At 45.4% G+C, this 23,004-nt stretch overlaps 1 protein-coding gene and 1 long non-coding RNA gene across 3 annotated transcripts in view; one reads left to right on the plus strand and one right to left on the minus strand.

The window, feature by feature from the left end:
• LOC148517923 (uncharacterized) overlaps positions 1–13,398 on the plus strand; it is a 49,695-nt gene extending 36,297 nt beyond the window's left edge. Inside the window, exons 2-3 of the long non-coding RNA XR_015879243.1 lie at positions 11,498–11,673; positions 13,317–13,398. This is a non-coding gene — a long non-coding RNA (uncharacterized LOC148517923). The remainder of the gene's footprint in view (positions 1–11,497; positions 11,674–13,316) is intronic.
• SNAP25 (synaptosome associated protein 25) overlaps positions 1–23,004 on the minus strand; it is a 130,879-nt gene that overhangs the window by 92,845 nt on the left and 15,030 nt on the right. The gene's annotated exons all lie outside the window — the stretch shown is intronic.

The raw sequence follows: 23,004 nt of genomic DNA on the forward strand, positions 1-23,004 counted from the left end.
AAAAACATCTAAAATGTATTTCACACTGTCATAGCCCCCAAAGCTGTGTATGTGTGTGTTGTTTTGGCCTGTCAGACTAGCGTGGCGGAGGGGTGGTAAGTAGGCGATGGGAGAGATGAGTTCCACCACCTTTCCAGGACCATTTTAAGCCCTGCTCTACAGTTTCCCTAACTCCTCATATAATATATGAGGAACTCTTGGCTCAAGCCTCCCAACTTCATCCACGCCTCCCAAGTCTCCATTTTGGCCTTCCACGCCTGTACCGACCAACTTCAATCCTCAGGCGTGATAAGACTATGGATAGAGCAAGATACTAAACGGAAAAAAACAACAGATCTCTGATGTTTTTGGATGTGATTATAGGCTCAGCACATTTAGGCTACATTAAATTAGGATAGCATCATGACAATGAACGTGTGTTTGGAGGGGACTGCTCGGCAGCCTACAGTACCTATTTTATAGCAATTACCCCATTGTGACATTAGTATGCCCGGGTCCTGATTCATAGGGAGGTAGGCACAAATGGCTGCCTTCATAGTGTCTGGCAACAGGCCCACTTTATTTGTCGTGAAACCCAGCTAACTGCTCTTTAAGCTAAATATAATTATTATTCTATAAATGTAAAAGTGATTCAGATTAAATTAACTGTAATCCATTAAACAGTGCTCAAGAAAAATTAAGAGTTATTTTCACTTGACAACAGGGCAGGAACGTGCAGTCAGGGTAGGCAGAGCCTGACCTGTCATACTCCTGAGATTTGATATAAAAATGATTAGAATAATACAAAGAAGATATTTAGAACTTATAAACATCTTCTTTGTTTATTGTAATCATTTTTATTGTTAACACACACTAGCTTTGTGGAGCTCCCTGGGGCTGCAAGAGAGTTGAGGCAGCATCAGCTCAGCCTCGCTTCTGTTTAGTCGGACACTGCTTGCAGAGCTGGGGGCGGGGCCACACCACGGGCAGTAATCTGCACAGAAAGAGAGCTAATGGAGGCATGCCTCTGAGCATGGGGGGTGTGCCTTGAGCACTGAACAACGGTCAGGGCAAATAAACATTTGGACCCATACATATGCAATGTATTGCCCCAATTTCCCAATCTGCCAGGATTGTGGAATCGTGGAAATTCAACATGTTGGACAAATTCGATTCCCTGAATCTGACCTGAAAATAGCCAGAATCGTTGATCACTGTCCAGCGGATAGGATCGACGTTGAGGAATCAGGGAATCATGGAGCTATTGTATGGCCCGCATAAGTTTCATTATCAAGTTAAATTAGTAATTTTTTTATACAATGAATGATAAGTCATGCATTGGCCGAATCTGAATGATTATCGCTGAGTGTATGGCCAGCTTTAGTGTAATTTGTATATGAAAGACCACCCCTTTCTTCCATCTACTCTTCTATTTTCTTTCTATTTCCTCTCTATTTCTCTTTCTCCACCTATTGCATATCTTTATTTCCTTCCTTTCCTAATCAGTAACCTGTTTCTACGCCACTGTACGAGCAGATGACTGTCTCAATAAAAGAATCTTGAAAAAAAAAAATTATTTCTCTATAATGAAGCAAAGTTTTGCATGTACGGGTTGAGTCTCCCATATTCAAAATGCTTGGGACCAGGTGTATTTTGGATATCGGAATATTCCGAATTTTGGAATAATTACATACCTTAATGAGATACCTTGGAAATGGGACCCAAATCTAAACACAGGATGCATTTATGTACTATACACACCTTATACACACAGCCTGCAGGTAATTTTATACAATATTTTTAATAATTTGTGCTTCAAAAAAATTTGTGTACATACATGAAATTAATTTAGGTTTCATCTACACCTCATACACACAGCCTGAAGGTAATTTTATACTATATTTTTAATAATTTTGTTCTTTAAACCAAGTTTGTGGTCATTGAACCATTAGAAAGCAAAGGTTTCACTTTCTCAGTCATGCTAAAAATATTCCGTATTTCGGAATATTTGGATATAGGAGACTCAACCTGTATTACTTTGGGATGTGGCCCTTTTATTTTACTATACTAAATAGTAGATTCTGTCATATAGCTGTTGGTACAGCTGTAAATAAAGATGCTTAGTCAGCAATTAAAATATTGAAACTGCAGCAATAAATTGAATGGAAAGACCATTTTATAATATCAAAATATTAACGGTAGATTTATCAAACCTAAAAAAAAGAGGATAAGTTTCCTATAGCAACCAATCAGCTTCAAGGTATCATGGACTGTGTCTAGAACATTTTGTAAATGAAAGCTATAATCTGATTGGTTGCTACGCGCAAGACCTCTACTTGTCCTGGCTTGATAAACCTCCCCCTAAATTTTCACACGGTGAAATGTTATCTAATTGAAGTAAAAAAATAAAATAAAATGCACAAAAATAAATATGTTGTAAATAATACCACAGCAATCTAGTTCCCTCTTTCCATGTTGTATAAGAGTGATCATTGCACATTGTGGCCCTGATTCAGAGGTGGCTGCCAGTAAAACAAGCGCTTGATGTTTTACTTCTGCTCATGCGTCCAAGACGCACTGCGCATGTGTCTAATGCTCGCTGTTTCGGGACTCATATCTAAATTGCATGGAGATCCATGCAATTTTGATGGGCGTTCCTGGACGATGAATGGGGGCGGCTAACGGCGGCAGGCATATTGGGCGGCGCGTCAGTGTCTCAAGATGCAATTCTACTGACAGACTGACGGTCATTCTGGCCCTGCCATAGGCCGATAGTGCTTCTTTGTACACACATTCACGCGCCGGCGGTAGGTGTCTCAATAGGATGCCCGTTTGCCACGGGATCGAGTAGCAGTGCTACACTACCAGGTCCATTTCTGAATCAGGCCCTTTCTTATTAGATCAGTATTTACGTATTTCTCCAGTTGAACTTCAGCTTGGTATCTCAGCCAGAGTCCAGGGGCTAAATGGAAAACGGAAGGGCTTATGTTACTTCAGTAATCCAGTATTTACACTGGTGATCTCTCCCACAAATCCCAAAGTAAACACAGATTTTTTTTTTGCAAGTAAGAGAAAAAAAAAGGCCATTATTGTTAATGACAAGAAAATAGGGGTCGGCTATTGTGTGTCTGACATGCATAAAGTCAATTTAAATTAATTCCTAACTGGTTTCTCTGTAAGCAAAGGGACCCACATATTAATTAAAAATCTTTAGCACTGCTGTGACAAGCCAAATACAAAGATACTGAAATGTGCCACTTAGGACACGGCGAGGCAATCTACGGAATAACCATCCTACATCAGGGATTTGTAACATGCTGTAATTTGTCTATTCCTCGACGAAAAGCAGATTTGATCGGCGTTGGCAGAACGGGGAATCAGCCCATAAATGTATGGCCCGCATAACTGATACACTGCCTGCTATGTGAAGGTGGAAAAACTTACTACAGGTTGAGTCTCCCATATCCAAAATGCTTGGGACCAAGGGTATTTTGGAGATCGGAAAATTCTGTATTTTGGAATAATTGCATACCATTTTGAAATGTCTTAGGAATAGGGCCCAAATCTAAACACAGAATTCATTTATGATTCATATACACCTTATATACACAGCCTGAAGGTTATTTTATACCATATTTTCAATAATTTTGTGGCTCAAATAAAGTTTGTATAGACACATGAAATTAATTTATGTCATATACACCTTATAGACACAGCCTATAGGTCATTTTATACTTTATGTTTAATAATTGTGTGCCTTAAACAAAGTTTGTGTACATTGAACCATCAAAAATCAAAGGTTTCACTATTTCAGTCATACTAAAAATATTCCGTATTTCGGAATATTCCGTATTTCGGAATATTTGGATATGGGAGACTCAACCTATACATATCAGTATAGATAACTGATTAATCATTGAATGAATGAAACATAAACCTCCACTTGGGAACTCTCACGCTTGACCCAGAAGCAGAGCCGTAACTAGACTTTTTGGTGCCCTGTGCCAAAAAGATTATTGGCGCCCCCCTATTTTTGAAATAGGGACATAACACACCCAAAAAAAGTGGCCTGGCCTCATGGGGAAGGGCTAGGGAAGAGATAGGGGAGGACAGGAGATGCTGGGGATAAAATAAGAGAAAGCTACAAGTGAGAATGATAATAAACAGAAAATTGACAGGCCAAAAGAGCGCCCCCTGCTCTGCGGTGCCCTGTGCCAGGGCACAGGTCGCACTACCCTAGTTACGGCACTGCCCAGAAGCACATGGGTCTCTGGTATCTTAGGGATTCGGACACAATATCAGGATCAGGTTACAACTCTTGATGTAAAGCTCTTCTATGTCTACATAACATTTATTATGGCAATAACCCACTTATTTATCTTCTTATTTAGCTTCCAATCTGTGAAATAGTGAAAGCACAACACTTCTAAAAACTTTTTCATGTGTTCATAGACATCTGCCCATAACACTATTGGATTTCAATAAAAAAAAAAAACAACAACAAAAAATCTAATTAATATCACAAACACCACAAAGCACTAAAAACATAATCAACACAGATGGTTGCCTTTATGAAGGTGTTCCACGACCATAGAAAAATACAAGACTGCAGGCCATAGGCCACAAGATACCGTTGGAAAGAAAACAAGTTTCTTGTATGAGGTGAAAGGCTCTAGGATTTACAAATATTTCTTAACTGTCCCTATTTAGAATGGACAGTGCCGATTTGAGAGCTTTGTCCTATCACCCACATCTGTCCCACGGCCATGGTGGGAGCTAGGTGAGAGGTGTTTCCAGTTCACTGCTGCTATGGTGTGTACTGAATGGAAGGCATAACTTGTAGTGGAGGGAAAGGCACTTCATGAACCCTAGGCTATACCTGCTGACTAAGAGGTCTGGCAGGTATGAGTGAGGAGAGGAGGAGAAAGGTGGGCAGGATGGGGGCAGAGCTCTGAAAATTGCATCATTGTGGCCACAGCCCCTGTGATGTTTTGATGATGGCGGAGCAACTATGACGTGATTCGTAGCGAATTATGTCATCACGACCCATTTCCCAACCACTTCATGGTAGGGATGGCCATCAGTGTGGTTACCAATTATGCAATGGATGGTTTCACCAACCGATGGTCATCCCTGTTTTTTCGACTGCCAGACCCCTGAGCCAATTAGAACCAACGCCTTGTAAAAAAAAACATTCAGTTATGCTGTGCCATTGATGGAGGGAAACCATCTGGTTCTCCCCCATCGCTGGTAAAAACATTCGACATCATCCATAAACCATCGATGATTATGAATCATAGATGGCCATCCCTACTTCATGGGTCTGCCAGCGGGATGCCCACTTTCCTGGCATTTGGGAGACTCTCCCCCAAATTTGGCATTCTCCTGGAAGTTACGTTAGAGTGAAGCATGGGTTTGCCTAGTGCAAACTTATACAATCATGACAATATTGATGTGGTCATGCCTTGTGTTCAGATTTTGTAAGCTACAGTATAATTTACAGTGTACAGGATGCCCCCTGCAAATGGATTTGTTTTTGTAATGCACCTCTGTGTTTAGAGAGATTGAACCATAGGTGTATTTATAATGGGTGCGGATACAGGCCTCTGGGTCCAGGGGGGACCCGCACCGAACACCATGCACCCAGAGCATAAATAGATGGCACAGCAGAGGAAGGGGGACCTGCTTGCCGGTACCAGGTAGGATGTGGCTGGTCAGGGGAAGGGGCGCTGATCAGAGTAGGGGCTCCCTGCACACAGGCCCCCTTGGGCATTAATATGCCCCTGGATTTATCAACTTACATCGGCGCACTAAGCAAAAGTGTGAATATCCAATCAAAGCCCAACCCTCTACCTTCCTTCGTTAAATAAATTGTTCAGTTTTTGCATAAAACACATTTGTTTGGCTTTATCATATAAGGGCTGGGTGTTTGTAAATCACACCATTGTAATATGGGTTAAACTTGCTATTACTGTCTATGAGGACTTTAGCTCTCATGAACCCCACTTAAAAATGGTAACCGTCAACAGTGTTTTAAACAAAGAGATATTTTACAAAGAAATCAGTCAAATATGTTAACATATAAATTTGCTGTACAGATGGTAAATTGGAAACAAGAAATGGCCTGACAAATGTACACAATAGCCATCTATTCAAGGCATAATTTCTCATTCAAATCAACTGTATAAGTTTTAAGCAATTTGCCATATGGCGTGACAGATGCCACTTGGGCTAAATTAAGGAGCAGCCCATATTTAATTACCTTAACCTTCTGTAACAGAAATACTGTACATGTTGCTTGTTTCTCTAACAGACCCTCTTTTAGTGCAATACTGTGGAATAGATCAATGCCTATGAATTAAAGTGTTACAGTATTGCAATGCAGTGTTAAAACAGCATGATCAGGAATGTACAATGTAATCCCACACGCAGCCAGTGTCTATGCTAATGTTGTAGCCAGCTAGAAATGTATTGAGGTGCTTACCGGCGGCTTCGCAGATCCAAGCAAGTGCTTACATATATGCAGCCGCTGCCACAAAACATTCGACAATCCACCATCTGAGTCGCCCTATAGTCACACTGAATAGCCGCCTGAACTGAGCCGTCAGGACCGCTTTATCTGCGTATGGGAAGGTAGACGGCGACACGCCTGCTATTTGTACCACACCTCCGCCTTACCGCCCCCAAACAATCCCTGATTGTCAATCACTTTGAGAAGTAATCCTCACTGCAAGCCCATCAAAAAGTTACTTGGCGCGTGCGGAGTCAGACCGTGACGCGTGTGCAGTGTGCCGTGACACATTTGCAGTCGGCCGATAATCCTCAACTGGGTAAATATCGGAATAGCGTACATCTTTCAATTGGGCCCTAAGTTCATAATGTAGACCTACATTATCAGACAGAACCTGGGGTTTGCATAAGCTTTCATTATTGCTGTTTGTTTGTTTGTTTGACAGAATGTCTCTCTAGAAGCTGACCAGAACCAATCAGCTCCTAGCTACCAGTCAGGGCCGTAACTAGGGTGGTTCGGGTGGTGCCACCGCACAGAGCGCAGCAGCCCTGAGTGCAGAGCCGGCCGCCCACCACAAGCTCTCCGCCGGGCACCCGCTACTATTAATAGTGCGCTGGCTTGACTGACTGAGCATCGGGTCCGGTGCCAGCCAGAGCAGATGTGGCGTCAGTTTATACTTGTCGCCGGCCGCAAAGCAATCGCAGGCCGGCGCCACTCAAAAATAAGTTTCGGGAATGGCCTTTTGAATTTGGTACCGGCCGCTAGCCAAGCATGGCTTGCGGACCAGCAGCCAATCAGAAGCAGCCACGCAGCTGCTTCTGATTTGCTGCCGGTCCGCACCATGATTGGTTTACGGTCGGTGCAAAGTTTAAACTGCCGCCGTATCTGCCCTCATGTCCTGGCGCTGGGACCCGATAATCCATCCCAGCGCCGATCAAAGACGTGTCCCTGCTTGGTGCCGAGCCGCCGCAGAGAGACCACTGCCAGCAGGACAAGGAGGAGAGGAAGCAGCTGGTCTTGGCCAGCGCAGACAAAAGATGTACCCCTGCTTTGTGTCGAGCCGCCCACGGAGAGCCCACTGCCAGCCAGGTGGACGGGGAAGAGGAAACGCAGACTGTCAGCGCAGACAACAAACATGGACTCAGAGGTACTGGGGGCGAGGTAGTGTGAGAACTGTGAGGTGTAGGGGTGAGAGGGAAGAAGGTAGTGTTAGGTGCAGGGAGTGTTAGAAGGATGTAGACAGTAAGAGGTGCAGGGGGGTGGGAGAGGGTAGGCAGTGAGAGGTGCAGGGGGGGTGGGAGAGGGAAGCAGAGGCTAATTCTCATTGTCAATATCCCTAAAGCTTAGGGGGGTTCAAATAAAATTTCCATACCCCCACTATAAAATTCCCATTTTGAGTACTGGACGGGAGAGTTGTCGTTACGTCATGACATCTCTCATTACATCATGACGTCTCCTCCCAGGCTCCCACAGTGAGGAGCTGTTGGGTGAGGGTCACTAGGTCAGGTGCACTGCGCAGTGTGCAGTAGGCGGCGGTGGTGAAGTGTTGAGTATGGTACCTTCCGGTTCGATCACAGTGAGTGACAGCCAGGTCCGGCAGCGGAGGGGGCCAGAACCAGGTCCCATTGCCACTCCCAGTGAGTGACAGGTCAGCTCTTTAGCCAGCTGTGCACAAGAGAGTGAGAAAGGTGCCACGGCAGGGAGAAGGGGTCCAGGAGAGAGAGAGAAAAAAAACAAGGTGCCATAGCAGAGAGAAGGGTACCCGAGAGAGAAAAGAGGGGACAAAGGAGCTCATTCAGAGCCGGTCGCTGCTGGCCACCCACAGCTTGTGCGAGCGGGCTGGAGACAGTCGTGATTATCGCGACCATCGGGCTTGTGACAAGACCCTGGGGTAGGGTCTAGCTTCTGCAAGCCCGAGCCCACTAATGACATCACTAGTTATGTCAGTAACCCCTCCTACAAATGCCAGGCGTTCATAAGGGAACACCTGTGTTTGTCCGGCCTTTCCCCCCCTACCTGCCCACAAAACGGGGCGAGCTGTCAATCAACATCGACAGCCACTCTGTCTTTATGCGAGCCCAGTAGCGACTGACCTTCAGTCGCTCAGCGGGGCTCATGCATGCGTACGCCGGAAGTGGCGCATGTGCAGTGGGCAACCATCGGGCTGCTTGCGAGCGCACAGCGCTTGCGAGTGGCTCTGAATTGGGCCCAAAGTGCTAAGTCTGTGAGAAGGCATCCCAGAAGAAAGAGTAGAAGGCATATTTGCTAGTGATTTTTTTTTCCCGGTTAGCTGGTCGCTGGGATCCTGCTCTGTGACCTCTGGTCAACTGTTCTGTGCAGTAAACTAAGATGACAGCATCTCAGTTTACAACACAGAGCAGCTGACCGAGGGTCATAGAGCTGGATCCCGGCTACCAGCTGACCGGAGTCACAGAGGAGCTCACCGGATCACCGATCACCAGTCCCTTGGGTACAGGTAAGTGTTTTTTTTTCCTTTTTTTTTTTTTTACTGTAATCAGCCTCTGGTCTATTAGACACACAGGGCTGATAACAGGCGCTGGCTCCCAGCTCTGCTCTGACTGTCATTGTTTGTAAGCTTTGTGAAAAATTTAGGGAAGTACGCAGCTGCTTGTAAAAATTATTTGGACACCTGGATAAATTAACCTGATTCAGAGGAGGACGCTAATGCAAGCGCTGCTGCAATTTCTTTCGGATTCTCAGCTGCGATTATATGTAAATGCTAGTCTCAGCCTTCCCCTTGTGTACTTGCGAGCCCTGAAACGAGCACTTTCTATGTCAGTGGATAGTGCAAATCCACCAGTGGACTCAAACACTCCACTATCGGTGCACCATCGCGATCACCATCAACACTTATGACACCCTATGGCTGCCACAGTCTCTCCTTCTGAACTTTCTTTAATCATGTGGCTATGGCGGTCACGTTCCCTGACACGCCCATGACACTCACTTAACACACCCATGAGATGCTTCTTTCTGCATTCACTTCAAGCTGCCTCTCAGTCACCTCCCAGGAATGCCCATGGCTGCCTGCCGCCAGCTTTATTGCAAGCGACTCCATTTGCAACAGCGGTCTCTGCCTACACCCAGTGATATGCACGCGCCATAGGGGTTTCTCTGATTTTTCGCTCATGCGCAGTAGCAAATAATCGCTCAGCTGTGCAAAACATCGGCAGTGCGTCCACCTCTGTATCAGGCCATGAAAAAATAGTCAAATAGAGAAGAACCGACAGAGCTGGGCATCATATCAGTGTTATAAAACAATGGAGTGCGTTTCACAACTGTAAGATGTAATTTTTTTTTAAGGTTTTTGGGGGCCCCAGGGCAACAAACTTGTGTGGGTCCCCTACAAATCAAATATGCTGGCAATGGTATTAAAAGGTATAACCAGAGCCGGCGCTAGGTTTCTCAGCACTAAACGCCAACCTAGTCTTCACTCCCACTGCCCTCCCCCTCTTCCCCTTGCCTCCCCATCTCCCTCCCCTGAGGTTATATACTACTAACTCCAGCGTGTGGGTGGAGGGCGGGGTTCTCCTGGAGCCGGACAAGTAGCGGTCCTGGCGCCCTTGTGCAGCCGCACTGACAGAACATGCCTCGAGCCGGCCCTGGGTATGTGTAAATCCTCTCAGTACCACAAACTCACACTGTATTGCCCCCAGGTCACATTATGCCACAAAGAAAACCCCAGTTCATATTATGCCATAATGCCCCCCACACACTGGTGATGTAGCTATGTGTGGGGGCCCCTCAGTGTGTCCTGTTGTTAATCCGGCTCATTGGGCAACTGAGCAATAATTAGCCAGCTCAATGCTTTGCTAGAAAGGTAAGGCTTAACTTCCTGCTTCGTTGGATCAGTATCTATGGATGTGGGCATGAGTGGGCCTGCTAGCCAGTTTCCACATGTGCCAACAAAGCCCAGCGAATCTTATCGCCATCTGTTGGGGCCTCCTAATATAAACCTCATTGGTAAAAACCCCTTGATAGATAAGTGTCTGGTCTATTAGAGAATCATCTCTTTCCTAACTAGGCAACCTGCTTCAGAGGAGAGAAAGAGAGCCTGGTGGATTTATTTAGTTAAGCATAATCCCTCCCATTCATGTATATGCTTGAACTAATCATTACACATCCCTTGATATATATTACTATCAAATAGTCGTTTTAGTTGCTTTTTAAGGTAGCCCTTATGACCATCCTTATATTGTAGTAATGCCTGTGCAGGAAGTGCTGCAGTTCAGGAAGTTGCTTTCGGTTCTTATTTCACATTTCCTGTTGTTATTTTCCTTACTGAGGTATACGGTTCAACAAGTCGTAGATTGGCACGCAATGACTTCCAAAGCCTGCCCAATATGCCACTGGGACTCACATTCTCCATTCCGCAGACATGCTTATACTGTATGTGCAGTGGAGGTGCTAAATCTTAAATTGCACCCCTTAATCTTAATTATATAAACAAGTGTGTCCGTAAGGAAACAGTAAGACAGCTATGTATTTTGGTGACTGTAAAACCATAAGTTTTAATTATCTGTATGGGTATAAGTATGGGTTACAAAAATGATATTTCTCTCGCAGTGCATATAATTAATTCAAAAGAGGAAATTAAATATCATGTGTAGTAGGGAAATGAAATCTTGGAGAGGCCAAAATACAAAGCATATCTCTCACACACAATCTCTGTGCATACCCTTACACATAAACACACGTTTCTATGCGTGAGGACAAAACAGGAGCCTTCCCTCTGACACGGGCTCACTAGCATGCACAGGTTACATAACAGCATTACCAGACAGGGGGAAATAAATCTTATAGCTGCAATCCACTTTAAAAAAAAAAAGGGCTGTGGATTTTTTTTTTTTAAAGTAACGTTTTACCGGTATGAAAACTGATGGTTTTATTTCATGTTCCTTAGGGTATCCTCTGACTATGAGGTGAAGTGGAAAATATAAACTTATTTAAATAAATAAATGGATATTTCCTTTAACTCTTTTATAGGATATGCTATATATTGTCAACATTCATTATTTCGCCACTGATCAAATGTCGTCATGATTAGAATGTTGACTAAACATCCTTGGTGGTCTAGTGGTGACTTACCTGGTACAAGGAGACTGGTGGCTCCAGCGGTGACATCAACATGATTACCAGTGGGTCCTGCGTTGCTGCCAGAGGTACGTATGATTAACCCTAACACCTAATCCATAACCCTTTTCCTAAGGCCTAACCTCCCCTCCTATAGTCTAAGCCCAAATCTACCTCTGGTGCCTAACCCTATCCCTCCCCTCCTCTAGCCTAACCCTTCCCCTAGTGCCTAACCCTAACCTCCGTCCCATAGCCTAACCCTAACCCCCTTCCTAAGGCCTAACCTCCCCTCCCATAGCCTATCCCAAAACCTACCTCTAGTGCCTAACCCTCCTCTCCTCTAGCCTAACCCTCCCCCTAGTGCCTAACCCTAACTTCCCATCCCATAGCCTAACCTCCCCACCATAGCCTAACCCAAAACCTACCTCTAGTGCCTAACCCTAACCTCCCCTCCTCTAGCTTAAACCTCCCCTTAGTGCCTAACCCTAACCTCCCATCCCATAGCCTAACCCTAACCCCTAATCCATAACCATCTTCCTAAGGCCTAACCTCCCCTCCCATAGTCTAACCCCAAACCTACCTCTAGTGCCTAACCCTCCTCTCCTCTAGCCTAACCCTTCCCCTAGTGCCTAAGCCTAACCTCTCGTCCCATAGCCTAACCCTAACCCCTAATCCATAACCCTCTTTCTAAGGCCTAACCTCCCCTCCCATAGCCTACCCTAAACCTGCCTCTAGTGCAGTGTTGGCTAACCTTGACACTCCAGCTGTTGTGGAACTATATATCCCAGCATGCCCTGCCACAGTTTTAGCATGCCCTAATAGCAAAACTGTAGCAGTGCATGCTGGGTTATGTAGTTCCATAACAGCTGGAGTGTCAAGGTTAGCCAACACTGCTCTAGTGCCTAACCCTAACTCTCCCCTCCTCTAGCCTAACCCTCCCCCTAGTGCCTAACCCTAACCTACCGTCCCATAGCCTAACCCTAACCCCTAATCCATAATCCTCTTCCTAAAGCCTAACCTTTCCTCCCATAGCCTATCCCAAAACCTACCTCTAGTGCCTAACCCTAATCTCCCCTCACATAACTATAACCCCTAATCCTATCCCTTTTCCTAGAACCTAACCTCCCCTCCTGTAGCCTAACCCTAACCCTCTCCCTAGTGCATAACCCTCCCCTCCCGTATCCTAACCCTAACCACCCCTGCCCAAAACCTAACCCTAACCAACCGCTGCAGGTGCCTGCAGAATGTCAGCATTTCACACGTCGTCATTGTGAACATGGCGAGATTCTGCACATTCCGACATGGTCAATGTCGACATTTCAACATGTCGACACCATAACTGTCAGCATTATGACTACATCGCCTTTTGTCCCCTATACCATTCTGCAGTATCACCAGATCTTGTGCATACATCAGCCAAATACACAGCACACCTAGTATAGCTTACATGATATTTGTTATGCTAGAATATTACAGTACTTGATGGCTGAGTGAGACATCATAGGTTTTTATCAGGCTGATACAAAAAAAACCATATAAAAATAACATCACACCTTGGATTTGTGTAACAATATTTTGGCCTTACAGCAATTTATGGCAACAAATGTTCTGTGTATAAATATATAGTTATGCTGCCTGATAATGGGAGAACAATGTTATTCCTAAAAATTGAGAATAATAAGATTTCATCTTTTTTTTTTGACGGTTTTGTTTTCTTTAACTGTTTTTGTAGATCCAGCACCACCTGGGAGAGAGGATACCCAGTACCCTGTACCGGAAAGATAGACTCAGATTTAAAGAAAATGGGGAAGCCTCTGTTAATTAGCTGTTGGTGATCTTCTAAATACTTCTCTGTGTGTCCCAAGAGCAATATGGTGAAGAGTAAACAGAAAGTGATTAGGATTTGTTTACATTCATTATGATTTCTGAGTGGAGCCGTTCGCTGGCAATTTCTAAGAAAATTCACAATTAAAAGCAAGCAAAATAACTGAAGTGTTTTTTTTTTATTAAATATGTCCTTTATGTTCTATTTTACCCCTTTACAGCAGGGTACAATGCTTGGCGGGAGGTGCTTCTCTATCTGAGCCAAGTGTACCCTACTGAAATACGTTGTGTAATACATCATAATGTGAGCTCCGAGTGTTAGTTCTGTGTCCTGCTGTCTGCAATAGAATGGGGAGGTCATATTTTATTAAACTATTTCAATATTCAGATAACTGTAGTGGGCATTCACGGTAACACTGAGCAATGTATTTAACTGTTAAGCTTCACAAATATATGCAAATTTCAGTTTGGAAGTTTTGTGGTCCTTTAAGTTGTTTAATATTTTTTACATGACTTGAGGGCAATAATTTGAATGCATTATCCTGGATTACTACTGCTAATAACATCCCCTGTTTCATATATCCTATTGCGTCATTTAAAACATTTGCCAGTTAGTTGGATTACAGGGCCTGATTCAGACCCGGTCGTAAGCGCTGAGACCCGGATAGCGACGGGCAATCCGTCGCTCCGGGTCTCGCACCAAAGGGGGCGTGCTGTCGATGTTGTGTGACAGCACGCCCCCTTTGGTGGGCGGGCCGGGGGGGTGGCTGCCCAAACGGAGGCGTTCCCATGAGAATGCCTACCGTTTGGGGCCGGCCCCACTGACATCACAAGTGATGTCAGTGGATGTCAGTGGATGTCAGTGGAGAGATTCCGGCTCTGTTAGAGCCGAAATCTCTCTAGGGCTTGCGGCAACGAGACCCTACCACAAGGGTCTAGTCGCAAGCCCGATGGTCGCGATGGTCTTGACCATCGCGACCATCTTCCTGGCCCCTCGCTATAGCTGTGGGTGGTCACCCACAGCTGTGCGAGCGGCCAGGAGGCCGTTCTAAAAAATAAAAAAAAGACCGACCCTGATTCAGAGCGAGCGCTCTGTCAGAGCGACTGGCTCTGAATCAGGGCCACGGTACCACCACGGTGGTAAGGTGACCAGAGAGAGGAGGAGGTATCAAACCTTTTAGAGAGATAAGGTGGAGTAGCTTCTGTGATTTATCTAGTGCAGTCTATGAAATGTCAGAAGCTGATTGGTTACTTTGGGAACTTTTCCAATTTATCTCTCTCCAAGGCTTGATACATCTAGACTGATATAGCCAAACTGAATTAGATTCTAGCTGAGGTGCCTACAAATGGAGTACCACATGAGAATCTGTTAATTTGAGCAGAAAATGACCACGTCCACAGGCTGATAAGCGTTCCAACCATGTTGCTCACTAATGTTTCAATTGCTAATGAAGTTTAAGCTTGTTTTAGGCCACACACCTAGTAATATTAGGCCCAGGGCCGTAGCTAGGGTAGTGCGGCCGATGCCATCGCACAGGGCACCACAGCTTATAGCTTCCTCTTATTTCATCCCCAGCATCTCCTGGCCTCCCCTATCTCTTCTCTGGCCCTTCCCCATGAAGCCATGGCCCTTTTTTGGGTGCATTATGTCCCTTTGAAAAATGAGGGGGGCACCAATGCTCTTTCTGGCACAGGGCACCAAAAAGTCTAGTTATGGCTCTGATTAGGCTCTGAGGTATTGTCACATGTATATTCTTTACATTTGAAGAGGTCCTGCCAGCAACACACAGTGGAGATATTCATTTTGTGAGCTGTAGTATTAATCCTCATGAGGAGCTGGTACCTCATGAATATTAATATGGTAGCGCTTCAGGGAAGTCTCCGGTTCCTAGCAACATGGGTGCAGGGACCAGTGCATTCCTTCAATCAATACTATGTAAAGGCACACCCATCCTTAGTAGGTGCAACGCTGATTCCTGGTTCAGCAAACAGAATTCAGGGAAGGAGGTATGTGCTAAATATTAAGTTTCATCTGCAGACTTATTGCCCCATTTATCATTAGAATTAAATACCAGCGCAATTCTTTCATTTTGTATCACCATGATACAAACCAAAAATTTACTGATATTTAACAAAACCTATCCCTCCAGCGAGGTCCCGCGAAGTCCTGCAAAGTCCTCCTCCTCTGTGAGGTCCTCCGCTGGGCTTCTGGCAGCCTAACGCTGCCTGTGACGAGGCTCCGGTGTAATTCGCATGCATTTTTAAATAAAAAAAATTCCCGGGGGGCGCCGCGGGGCGGGTCGGGTCTAAAAGATGGCGAGAGCGATGCCTGACACACAGTGGTGATCTTAGATACAGAAACCTGGCATAACCCCTTTAGCGAGCGCTAAAGGGTTTATGCTTCGATGATAAATGGGGGCATTAAACTGAGTACACAGTTACCCGCCATAGCAGCCGATTTAGTAAGCTATACACACCATAGATACCTACTCTCCTGGAAGTCCCGGGAGGCTCACAATTTTTGGGGGTAACCCCCTGCACCCTGGTAGAGTAGACACTTCTCCTGCATTCTCGCCCACTTCCTAGAGAAGTGGACAGAATAGGGTGAATTTTCACGGAGATTGGGGTTCCCCATAATTCCCCCGTGTAGAGGGCGGTGCTTAATGATGCAATTCTACAAAAACCGCTTCATTTGGCCCCGCCCCTATTTAAAAATGTGCTATATATGGTATTTTACTGTGAGGGGCGGATCTTAATGGCGCAAAACCACAGGCCGTACCCTGGAGAGGAAAAATGAAAAGTAGGCAAGTATGATCCACACTTACTGCTCGATATGTCTGACCAGACATCACAGGTGGACGGGCATTTACATTTAATCCAGTTGTGATGTCATTGTCGGCGTTCACTGCAACCAGTGTATGGGCAGTTGGCGAGTCTCCCCGTACCCACAGCCAGATGCGCCAATATAATTGCATGATATTTCGGTATCGGATGTGCTGCAGGGCCGACCCTATATGTCTGTGAACAAAATCATTCACAGAAATATCGGGTGTACACACCTGTCGATCTCCTACCAATATATCGTTCAACCAAATGATATATATAGTAGTGTGTACCCAGCATTAGATATTGCTAAATAAATACACATATATATATATATATATATATATATAAAATTTTTAGTATGTATTCACCTAAACAGTTAAGTTTAAGTTCACATCATTCAGGTATAAATAGGTAACAATACTCCTTGCTATATGTGGCCTCCTGTACCAAGTTGGAGTAGAAAGAATTAAAGCCTAATTAAGAACCCATGGGCCCCTAGTCAGGCAAGATAGATGGATTGGGCCTCTCTCCTTCCTTTAAAAAAAAAAAACCCACCAAAAGTAGGCTAGAGTAATCCAGTCCCGTCAGTTCCCACTTGCCCCAAGGCGAGAGCCAAGGTTGTGTAATGGATAATCTGGGTCAGAATAGAATGGAAGTTACACAAACATAGCACGTGCACCTATTTGTAAGCCACCTTTATAATATATACACCTGTTCCACCAGCACTTAGAGAGGGATAGACTATATGAGGTTTGTGGCTTTCGGACATATCCTCAGCACATGTTACATAAGGCAAGTTGATGGAGATAAAGCCCTTTCAAACGACAAATTATAGAACCAGTGTTCTTCCTTTCTGTGTTCTCAGCATAAGCAATGTTGAATACACAGCAGTGTGCCTTGTGTTCAAAATGATTCTACCCGGAACAAAAGCAATAACAAAAGTCCATTTACAAGCTTTGGGATAATGTCATATGAAATGATTGAATTATAAAGAGTCATAATTAAAATGAAAAGAAAAGAAAAAATGCCACCATTTAATCAGTGGCAATATGAACTTACTAGTCATAGAACCTACACATTTACAACAGTATTATTATTACTACTATTCAGCGGTGCTATATAACACAAACAGTTATTTAAAAATGTAAAAACACAAAACTAAACAAAGCAAACAAACAACAGCTAACAAGCTTCTCAAGCAACACGGTGAGTTAAATTATTAAAATGTTTCTGCTATTTACTGTAGCTTTTTTTTTAAATATATATTTTATTACGATATATACAGGATATAACAAAGATAAAGTAACAATGCAAGAGTTACTATCCTACAGTTATAACGGACAATGGGAATCTAAGCAATTCCATCTTAAAATGATAATTTGCTATATATTTGCTACCTACTGTGTTTTATAGGGACTGCTGAATGCCGGCAAAGGATTCATGATAGGCGTCCTCTTAGCCGTGGGGGGGGGGGGGGTTAGGTTTAGGGTAGTTAGCGGGGTTAGTGTTAGGTTTTGGGGGGTAGTATTAGGCACCCCAACGGGGAGGATTGGGGTTAGGCAGCCCCCCAGAAGGGTTAGGTTTAGGGAGTGGTAAGGGGGAGTTAGGGTTAGGCACCCCCGGAGGGAGGTTAGGGTTAGGCACTAGGGGAGGAGGTGAGGGGTTAGGCAACACTAAGAGAGGGTTAGGGTGAGACAGGGGAGGTTAGGGTACTTACCTGCAAATGTCGGGATCTTCATCCTGTCGGGCAGCTGCTTAACAGCCGCCAGCATTTCAATCCCATTCTGTTTTATATATTGTTTATATATATGACATAATATTTAACTGATAAAGTAAACACTGTTATATTTTGCCAGTAAGCTAATAAGCACTTGGTACCAGTTTGCAATTTAGCTGCCTAAATCATTGAGATAAAGTCCAACTTTTCTAACCCAACAGATGATGTAAAATAGTCATTGTAGCCTCATGTGATGAGCCAATCTGGAGTCTCTGTTGTAATCTGACAGTTTATGACATATCCTGCAGGTGGAAGATGTCATTAATGTTTTAGGCCTGATTGAGAGTTCTAGTTATGCGCAGGTGTCCTTCTGCGAGATCGCTCAGAGTGCCCCCAAGCTGCAGCCGCTTGTGGGTGGGAGTGGTGACAGGAACCGTTCCCCAAAATGGAGGTGTGTCGTCTCCATTTTGTGGGAGTGCTGAGGCCAGGGTCTGGCATACACAGATTTCCTGGCCCTGTCTGAGGAGTTCCGGCAGCCAGTCTGAGTAAGCTTAGTTAACTCAGATGGCCAATGGCTGAGGCCAATGCGACTCGATCAGATGCTGTGTTCCCTAATAGTGGTGACTACCACACATGTCTAGCATTCTCCCTGAGGCTGGGCCAGGTGGCCGCAACACACTGACAATGTCATCACACTCCGCCCACCAAGGAGGAAACACTAGGGAAAAGAATAAGGGGGATAAATGCTACAAGAATATGGCCTCTACAGCACACTGATTGCTGCATGAGTAAATGTGCGCCAAAGATAGGGTGATGCATTAGAAGTGGATTTGGCCCAAGGATGTGTGCCGATTTATAGTTACTGGACAGGGGCGTCTTAGGAGAGGAGGGGGCCCGTGTGCACTCCCCTCCTCTCTTCCCGGTGACGGCAGCCGACTGACGTGGCTGGCCAGCCACTGGAGCATTAGTAGACTCCGGGCACTAGAGTGTGCCCGAAGTCTACTGCGCATGTGCAGAACTCCGGGAAAATGGCCGTGGCGGCCATTTTCTGGTGTTCTGTGCATGCACAGTAAACTCTGGGCACTAGAGTGTGCCCGGAGTCTACTGCGTATGCGCAGAACACCGGAAAAATGGCAGCGGCACGCATTTTTCCGGTGTTCTGAGCAGCGCTGACCCCCGCCGCAGGACCACGGACAGGTATGTTTGAAATAATATGGGTGCAGGGTGTGCGGTGAGGGGCCTCCCTGGACCCGGGGGCCCGTGTGCCCCGCACCCACTTTACCCATTATAGATACGCCACTGGTACTGGAGATGTGTGCTACATTACAAGGTGTGCATGGTGTGTGTGTGCTTCATTACAGGGGGTGTTCAACAAATTATATAAACATGGTGGAAGGGAAAGAGTTAGAGGAAATAATTTATAATGCTTGTGCAGTATATTTTAATGCACAGTCACACCTACATGTTGTGTTAGTGGACTCATGGGCTTGATAGTAGACCATACTTGCCAACTCTCCCTCATTGTCAGGGAGACTCCCTGAAATACTGTAGTAGTAATCTCCCTGTCTCCCTGAAGAGTCTGCCAATCTCCCTGATTGCACCTTACTCATGTTATGAAGCTGTTATATTAATATGCGCACAGCTGCCGGGGAGTCCATGAGAAGGCGGCGGAGGGATCCACTCGGGTCCCTCTTTGCATCCCCAGAACTCCTTCCCATGGGAAAGAGCGGGGCTACGACAGCTCTTTCAGTTTTCGGAGTTTGCTGAATATCAGGGGGTCGTATCGGACCCCTGATGATAAATGGCCCGGTAACTAAAATATGCGGAAACTAGTGTTTCCGCATGGTTCCTGGGCCATTTATCGTATGACGAATAGGCCCCTTAGTCACACACAGACATACAGTACATGTTAATCAGTGCAGTCTCGTGAAACGCTCTGTCGCATCCATTTGTGATTAAGACACATTTTCGGATGAAAAAGACACTCGACTCCAGCCGAGACAGACTGGACCTGGTGCTCCGAGAAGGGCTGTTTGGCGTGACGGCGGCAATGCTGTATAAGGGCACAAAAGGATCTATGTACTAAGCCTTGGAGGGAGATAAGATGGACGATGATAAAGTACCAACCAATCAGCTCCTGTTATTTTTCAAACAAAGCCTGTAAAGTGACAGTTAGGTGCTGCTTGGTTGGTACTTTATCTCCGTCCACTTTATCTCTCTCCAAAGCTTAGTACATAGACCCCAAAGTCTTTAATAATTGGTTCAAAGCACAGCCCCCTATCACATTTGGACGCCTAATATTTAGCTGTTATTTAACTTGGAGAACTAGACAAACATCCAGAGCTGTCTTTGGGGCTCATTTATAGATGGATGTGAGTCAGTTCTATGACACGCCTCTAAAGCGGAGCAGTACACGGCCTCTTCAGGTGCTGCCTTCACAATCTCCATGAAATGCTTTTTCAAAAGTAGGTAAATATGACTTAGGATCATTTACCCATAAGATGTATCCGGTTACTGAACATCCACCAAGGTAAAACATGTCTGTCTATAGGCGACTAGTGTGACAAGTCCAGCTTCTCCTTTTTATCATGTATCATAACTGCATAGACCATTGTAGCTGTTGCTGACTGCACGAACCATGGAATCAAGAGCTAAGCTACATCTCAGAAGCTGTATCTGACCATGAGGCTGCTACATCCAGCATGTTCCCAGCAAGCTACTGACTAAGGGCAATCTCTATGGAAGAAGCTTCTACTTGAGGGGATTTGTGTAACTGATTTTTTTTTTTTTTATCCCAAGTCCAGCATGAGCTATTTCTAGGGCACTGTACTGTTCATAAAAATAGCTTTGGCCATGGGTTATATGCATCCTTCTAATAAGCTAGTGATTTTATAGATATGATGTAGGCTCAGCTTTTGGAGTTTGTCAGTGTAAATATCTGTTTAGTGGTGTCTTGCTAAGCAGTCCTGACAGCGATAAGTTATTCCATTTTGTTTTATTAACATTTCCTTACAGTCCTATCTAGACCCCTCTTAAAATGAAGTCTTTCTATTGCTGCAAGATAATCTTTATTTGTGCAAATTGTCAGAAAATAGTCACCGGGCCAGCTGTGCGATGGCCAGCTCACAGGCCGCACTGTCCAGCAGCGGTAGTAAGAGTAATCCTGTGTTTGAATATTTGCTACAACCACCAAGATATGCACCCGCAGTCTCCCTGCACCGGTATGCACACTAGAACTGGAAGCATGGACTTCAGTCTCCAGTCCCAGATTATTTAAAAGCAATGGAAAAAATGCTTAATTTTGCCAGGAGTCTACATATTTCATTCCCAATTTAATTATACAGAAATCTAATTATTTCACTATTTCCTTTACTCAGAGTACTCATGTAAGGCCTGAGACAGGCGCTGCTCCAATTGCAGACATTTATCGCGATTATCATCAGTGTGCGCATGTGCCGCCAAAAGCAGACTGTGTATGCGCAGCACCATGTCCTCACACCTTGATGGGAGATACGAGAGCGGCCAGTTCACTCCATCTGTTTCCGCATCGCTCTGTCTATGAAATCGGCACTGCTGGGTGAGGGTGGCTTCCTCTACTCCTTGGAGTGGGAGTGTGGTGCATGGCTGTGACTGCACAGATAAGGAAGAGCAGCAGCTGGAATTGGCACATGTTAGAAGCTGGCTGCTGTCTTTCCTCCGTCTCAATGGAATCAGTATGATTTACCGCCGGTTCTAATCCCGACAGCAGCAGCCCGACAGAGGAGGAAATCCCGATCGTCCTTAGGGTAAGTATATCTAATCTAATCCCCCCTAACCCTCCCTTAGGGGTGCCTAACCCTAACCTCCGCCCAAGTGTCTAACCCTAACCCCCCTCTAAGTGCCTAAACCTAACCCCCCTTCCCCGCTGCCTAAACCTAAGTCTTCCGGGGGGGGGGGGGGTGCCTAACCCTAACCTCCTCCTGGGGGTGCCTAACCCCCCTTTAAAACCTGCTTCCCCTGGCCTAACCCTAACCTCCTGGGGGGGTTCCTAAAGCTAAATCCCCCCGGGAGCCCCTAATCTAACCCTCCCACCCCACCCCCCCCCCGCAGCTGTCCGCTCCAGTCACCCGGCTTACCTTCGATCGGAAGCCGGGTGTCAGGCTCCCGGTGTAGGTCTAATGACAGGCATCGAGATTTCGACGCCTGTCATTTGTACCTTGCCAGGATTTCGTAGTCGGGAATTTTTATGTAAAGGTTTTTATTTAAAGGTTTGCATGTGGTGCAGAGAGCGGTATGTAGTGAGGAAGCCCGACAGTGAAATCCCGGCATGGGACTAATGATAGGTGTCTAAATACCGACGCCTATCATTTGCACCATGCCGAAATCCTGATGCCCGCCATACCGATCGTAGGTAAACCGGGCTTCGGGAGCGGATAGCAGCAGGGAGGGGGGGACTTAGGGCTAGGCACCCCCCCGGGAGGGTTAGGCTAGGGGAAGGGAGGTTAGGGTCAGGCACCCCTGGGGGGAAGTTAGGGTTAGGCACCCCCCCACTGTGAGGGTTAGGTTTAGGGTGCGGGGAGGGGGTTTAAGTTTAGACACTTAGGCACCCCTGGGAGGAGGTTAGTATTAGGTACTAAGGGGGGAGGTTAGGCACCCCTAAGGAAGGGTTAGGGTTAAGGGGGGGTTAGAGACTACCTACTTACCTCCCCTGTTGGGATCTTCATCTGTCGGCCTTCCGTCGTCGGAATTTCATCTGTCAGGCTGACATCCGGCGGTATAACATACCGGTTCCCAGAGACCAAATATAGTATTTTGCTCATTTTGAAAATACCTGGCAGTATTGTTACCGTTTTGGACTGATCAACAATGCTCAACCACGGAACAACCACCAGTCTAACATGTATAAAACACTGGCCATGTAAGGATCTAAATTTCTGCTTTGTCATCCAGCGCAGTCATTCAGTAACTGGAGACAAATAGATAAAATATCTTCCCTTAGTGCGACATGCCAGAATAGGCGGCAGCGGAACAAGCCATGTGCACCGATTATATTTGAATGTAGCTTTAAACTTTT

This window comes from Taudactylus pleione, unplaced genomic scaffold (assembly GCF_031769625.1).
Source record: "Taudactylus pleione unplaced genomic scaffold, aTauple2 ptg000206l, whole genome shotgun sequence".
Lineage (NCBI taxonomy): Eukaryota > Metazoa > Chordata > Amphibia > Anura > Myobatrachidae > Taudactylus > Taudactylus pleione.